This window comes from Carlito syrichta, unplaced genomic scaffold, assembly GCF_000164805.1.
Source record: "Carlito syrichta isolate Samal-C Ts95f unplaced genomic scaffold, Tarsius_syrichta-2.0.1 Scaffold304662, whole genome shotgun sequence".
Classification (NCBI taxonomy): domain Eukaryota; kingdom Metazoa; phylum Chordata; class Mammalia; order Primates; family Tarsiidae; genus Carlito; species Carlito syrichta.
In genome coordinates this window covers 13,385-19,925 of record NW_007248758.1, presented here as the reverse complement: position 1 = coordinate 19,925, position 6,541 = coordinate 13,385, and positions in this window count along the sequence as shown.

Sequence of the window (6,541 nt, the reverse complement as noted above, 5' to 3'; positions counted from 1 at the left end):
AGATAGAGACTGATGGGAGAAAGGCTCTTCCTTATCCATGGGGATGAAAGAGATGGCCTGTTGGATCCTAGTGATAATAATCACACTAACTTTCAAGTGCCTACTCTGAGCCGGGGCAACATAGCAAGACCTCATTTAAGCATGGTGGTACGTCTATAGTCCCAGCTACACAGGAGGCTGAAGCAGAAGGATTTCCTGAGCCCAAGAGGTTGAGGTTGTGGTGAGCTGTGATTGTGCCACTGCACTCTAGTCTGGGTGACAGAGTGACACCCTGACTCAAAAAAAAAAAGTCTACTCTGTCTGCTGTAAGGAGATTTAAAAAAAATAAGGTCAGGGGGCAGCCCCTTCAGGGCCCCTCCCACTGTGGAAGCTTCTCTGTCCTCTCAATAAATCCTGTTTTCTAAAAGAAAAAATTAAAAATAAATAAAAATAAAAAATGAATAAATAAAAATAGGGCCAGGCACAGTGGCTCATGCCTGTAACCCCAGCACTTTGGGAGGCCAAGATGGGAAGATCGCTCAAGGCCAAGAGTTCAAGACCATCCTGGGCAACACAGCAAGACTTGTCTCTACAATTTTTTTTTTTTTTTTTTTTTTTTTGAGTTGGAGTCTCACTCTGTCGCCCAAACTGGAATGCAGGGGCCGCTTCCGGCCACCGCAGCCTCGACCTGCTGGGCTCCGGCGATCCTTCCGCCTCAGTCTTCCGAGTAGCTGGAATTACAGCATGCGCTACCACGCCCGGCTGATTTTTTGATTTATTGTAGAGATGAGGTCTCACTGCCCAGGCGGGTCTCGAACCCACGGGCTCAGGCAATCCACTCACCTCAGCCTCCCAAAGGCATGGGATTACAGGCTGAGCCACCGAGCCTGGCAATTTTTTTTTTTTTTGAATCAGAGTCTCACTCTGTCAACCAAGCTGGAGTACAGTGGCACACTCACAGACACTGTAACCTCAACCTGCTGGACTCAGGTGCTCCTTCTTCCTCAGCCTTCCAAGTCGTTGAAACTACAGGCACGCACCACCATACACGGCTAATTTTATTGTAGAGATGAGGTCTCACCAAGTTGCCCAGGTTGGTCTCAAACCCATGGGCTCAGGCAATCCTCTCACCTCAGCCTCCCAAAGTGCTGGGACTATAGGCGTGGGCCACTGCACTCAGCATAATTTTTTTTGTAATTAGCTGAGTGTAGTGGCACACACCTATAGTCTCAGCCTTGGAGGGCTGAGGTGGGAGGATTGCTTGAACCTAGGAGTCTAAGGCTGCTATGAACTAAGATCACTCCACTGCACTCCAGCGTGGACAACAGAGAGAGACCTTGTCTCAGCAAGAAATAAATAAATAATTTTAAATATAGACCAGCCTGAGCAACATGGCGAGACCTGTCTCTACAATAAATCATAAAATTAGCTGGGCACGGTGGTGCACTCCTATAGTTCCAGCTACTCGGATGGCTGAGGCAGAAGGATCGCCTGAGCCCAGCAGATCGAGGCTGCGGTGGCCATGAGCGTGCCATTGTATTCCAGCCTGGGTGATAGAGTGAGACTCTGACTCAAATAAAAAATAAAAGGGCCTGCTCTGTGCTACAAACTTTCAGTAAGCTATCTCTAACTCACACAATGCTGCAGGGCAAGTATTACTAGCATTTAACAGATGAGAAAGCTGAGGCTCAGAGAAGTTGCTGGGGGCAGAGCCAGGACTAGCCTAAAGCTCCTGCCTTCCCCTTCCACTCACTGCCAGAAGGTGGTCAGGCCAGACATCAAGGGTCAGTTCTTTCCTCTTGACCTGGCCCCAGCAGGTGTCCTTGAGCTGAGGAGGGTGGGAAAAGGGATGAAGGAGAGTGGGGAAGGGATACTGGGGAGGGATGAGGGCTGGAGCTCTGAGGACCTGTGGCTGGCCATTCAGGAAGATGTACAGGAAGGATGAGTGCATGAGTCCATTTATTTGTTTGTTTGTTTATTCATCCATTCATTTTTTTAGTTGAAGTCTCTTGTCACCCAGGCTGGAGTGCAGTAGAACGCTCACAGTCACCGCAACCTCGACCTGCTGAGCTTAGGTGATCCTTCCGCCTCAGCCTTCCAAGTAGCTGGCACTACAGATGCATGCCACCACGCCTGGCGAGTTTTTTTGGGATTTATTGTAGAGACGAGGTCTCACCAAGTTGCCCAGGCTTATCTCGAACCTCCAGCCTCAGGCAGTCCTCTCACCTTGGTCTCCCAAAGTGCTGGGATTACGGGCTGAGTCATAGTACCCGGCCTATTTTTATTTATTTTTATTTTTTGAGTTGGAGTCTCACTGTCACCCAGGCTGGAGTGCAGTGACATGCTCACGGACGCCACTGTCTCTACCTGCTGGGCTCAGGCAATCCTGCCACCTCAGCCTTCCAAGTAGCTGGAACCACAGGCATGCACCACCATACCTGGCTAATTTTTTTTATTTATTGTAGAGACGAAGTCTGGCCAAGTTGCCTAAGCTTGTCTCAAACCCATGGGCTCAAATAATCCTCTAGCCTCCGCCTCCCAAAGCACTGAGATTACAGTCGTGAGCCACCGTGCCTAGCAAACATTTAATCCTTATAGTCAAGAGGAGAAGATGGTTCGAGACCAGCCCCGGCAACTTGGCGAGACCTTGTCTCTACAATAAATAAATAAATAACTTAGCTGGGCGTGGTAGCATGTGCCTGTAGTTCCAGCTACTTGGAAAGCTGAGATGGAAGAATTGCCAGAGCCCAACTGGTCAACGCTGGGGTGGTTGTGAGCATGCCAATGCACTCTAGCCTAGGCGATGGAGTGAGACTCCAACTCAAAAAAAAAAAAAAAAGAAGACGCTTCATTCCTTTATTTTGTTCCCTAAGTTTTGGGAAGTTCTTCCTGCTGCCTATAACTCCCAACCTTCCTAATAGAGTCATAAACAACCTTGCCAGTTTTAAGGGAGTTCTCCTGCTCATGCTTCCTACCATGAGTACATATCTCTTCATCTTTTCTTGTGGGATGGAGAGTAAGGAGTTAGGGAAGTAGTCCATCTACTTACTATTTATTTGTTTTTGTATAGAGATGACAGTCTCACCCGGCACAGTGGCTCGTGCCTGTAACCCTAGCACTTTGGGGAGGCAGAGCCGAGAGGATTGTCTGAGTCCCTGGGTTTGAGACTGCCTGGGCAACTTAACCAGACTGCATCTCTACAATAAATCCAAATATTAGTCGGGTGTGGTGGTGTGCACCTGTGGTTCCAGCTACTTGGAAGACTGAGGTGGAAGGATCACCTGAGCCCAGCAGGTCAAGGCTGCAGTGGCTGGGAGCATACTACTATACTCCAGCCTGGCAGCAGTGAGATACTGGACCCCAGATGGCCTCATTGCCTGCCCTTAAGGAGTGGATGCCACTCTTGAGATTGCTGATCTCCTTACCCTTATTATTGAGTTTGGTCATTCATTTATTCACTCAACATTTACTTATGGGGCACATAATATGTACCTGGGCCTGTCCTGGGTGCTAAGAGTGCTAATAAAAGCAAGCTCCCACCAGGGAGCTGGTGTAAAGGAGGGAGACAGACAGTGCACATAATGAATACGTCAAGTGCATAGTGTGTTAGTTGTGTGGTGCTAGGATTAAGGAGGAAAAGAAAGCAAGGAAGGAGGAGCAGAAGGGACAATGCAGTTTTGAATGGGGAAGCCAGAAAATGGCTCTTACAGAAGGTCATGTTAGCAAAGACCAGAAAGAGGTCAGATATCTGGGGAAGTGCTTTCCTAGCAGAAAGAACAGCATTGCAAAGACCCCAAGGCAGCAGCTTTCCCAGAGTGTTTGGGGGAGGCAAGAAGCAAGGGGAGATTAAGAATGAGGCCAGGGAAGAATCCTAGGGTCACACAGGCTAGGCCTTCCAGGTTGTCACTCTGCACGGAAAAGTGCACCTGCTGAGGGCTCTGAGTTCCATACAGAGGAGTGACACCATCAGACTTAATATCTAAAACTCACTCCAGGCTTGGTGCGGTGGCTCACACTTGTAATCCCAGAGCTTTAGGAGGCCAAGTTGGGAGGATTGCTTGAGGCCAGGAGTTCATGACCTACCTAGGCAACATGGCAAGACCCTGTTTCTATAAAACCTACAAAAAGTGTTTTTTTGTTTGTTTTTTTTTTTGAGTTGGAGTCTCACTCTGTCGCCCAAACTGGAGTGCAGTGGTTGCTCCCAGCCACTGCAGCCTCGACCTCCTGGGCTCTGGCGATCCTTCCACCTCAACCTTCCAAGTAGCTGGAACTACAGGCGCGCGCTACCATGCCGGCTAATTTTTTTATTTATTGTAGATGTGAGGTCTCGCCAAGTTGCCCAAGTGGGTCTCGAACCCGCGGGCTCAGGCAATCCACTCACCTCAGCCTCCCAAAGCGCGGGATTACAGGCTGAGCCACCAAGCCCGGCTCAAAAAGTGTTTTTTAAAAAGTAGCTGGGTGTAATGGCGTGCACCTGTGGTCTCAGTTACTTGGAAGGCTGAGGTAGGAGGATCGTTTGAGCCTAGGAGTTCAAGGCTGCAGTAAGCTATGACTGCCATTGCACCTCAGCCTGGGCAACAGAGTGAGAACCTGTTTCAAACAAACAAACAAAAAAATCACTCCAGTTACCTAGGGTTAGGAGAGTTGAGAGGGGAATCGTGACTGACTGCTATTGGGCATGGGTTTCCTTTTGGGGTGATCACGAAAATGTTAAATTGATTGTGGTTATGATCACACAACTCTATGAATATACTAAAAATGATTGCATTGCACATTTGTTTGTTATTATTTTTAGAACAAGGTCTCACTCTGTCACCTAGGTAGGAGTGCCATGGCGTGATCATAGCTCACTGCAGCCTCCAACTCCTACGCTCAGAAGGTCTTCCAACCTCAGCCTCCCGAGTAGCTCGGACTGCAAATGCTTGTGACCATGCCCAGCTAATTTTTTTTATAGAGACAGGAGGGGGAAATCTCACTACATTGCCAGGCTGGTACCAAACTCCTGGTCGCAAGTAATCCTCCCCCTTCGACCTCCCAAAGTGCTGGGATTACAGGTGTGAGCCACCGTACCTGACCTATTGTACACTTTACATGGGTGTGTTATATCTCAATAAAGCTGTTCTCAAAAAAGCATTCTGGCTGCTGCACTGAAGACAGAATACAGGCTGCAGGGGCCAGGAGCCCGAGCCATCAAGAGCAACTCTGGGACTGTTGTTAGAATGTAGATGCCAAGCCCCGGCCTCTTCACTTGAATTCCAGCCCCACGTGCTGCAGAGCTTCTCCAGGCATCCATTCCCTCGACCTGCACTCAGACAGCTGCACAGGTGGGGACAGCCCGACCCCTCTAAGGTTCCATCCCCTTCCCCTTCTTTTCTGGCCTCTAATTGAGACAGTGGGCACTGAGCCAGGGGTCCAGGAGGCAATGAGAAGGAGGAATGTGGAGACCTCAGGTCCCAGAGGGAGTACTGGGTCCAGGCTTGGGCCTTGTTTCCTGACCCCTGATTCTAGCAGTGGGGAGGGGAGAGGACACTGCCTGTCGCCTTGAGCCTGGCCCACCAGCAGCCTGGCTCCTAGACTTCCACCTTCACTAGGGGCAGCAGGGCTGTGTCTACGCGTCGGGGTTGGCAGAGGACTCTTGGAGCCAGTTCTCAATCTAGCGGGAGAGTCTAGAAAGCCTTTAATTACTGCCTTCCCTTGGATGCAAGGTTAATGTGATGATTCAAAAGGTGTATATTTCAATTTCATGTAACAAAAAGATTTATAGTCAAGTAAAATATCATTAGGAGGTTGCCAACAGACAGGTCTCCCGAGAGGAAGAAAGAGAGGTAAGACCAGTCCCTCATGAGGCAGGTTGGAGTCCAGGCTGTGGGACCCACGCACCCTTCCCACCCCTTTTTCTTTTCTTTTCTTTTTCTTTTCTTTTTTTTTTTTTGAGTGGAGTGGCACACTCACAACCACTGCAGCCTCGACCTGCTGGTGATCCTTCCGTTTCAGCTTTCCAAGTAGCTGCAACTGCAAGCATGTACTACAACGCCTGGCTAATTTATTTATTTATTTATTTTTTGAGTCGGAGTCTCACTCTGTTGCCCAGGCTGGAGTGCAGTGACACACTCATGGCCACCCCAGCGTTGACCTTCTGGGCTCCAACAATCCTTCTTCCTCAGCCTTCAAGTAACTGAAATTACAGGTGTGCGCTACCACACCTGGCTAGTTTTTTATTTATTGTAGAGACGAGATCTCGCCAAATTGCCTGGGCTGGTCTTGAACCCATGGGCTCAAGCAATCCACTCTCCTTGGCCTCCCAGAGTGCTGGGATTACAGGCTGAGCCATCAAGCCCAGCCCTATTTTTTATTTTTTACTGTAGAGACGAGATCTTGCCAAGTTGCCTAGGCTGATCTCAAACCCTGGGCTTAGGCAATTCTCTCACTTTAGCCTCCCAAAATGCTGGGATTACAGGCGTGAGCCATTGTGTCTGTCTCCCACCCATTTTCAAAGATGACAAAGCATTAATCAATTCTGATGTTCAACACATATTTCTTTTTTTTTTTTTTTTTTTTTTTT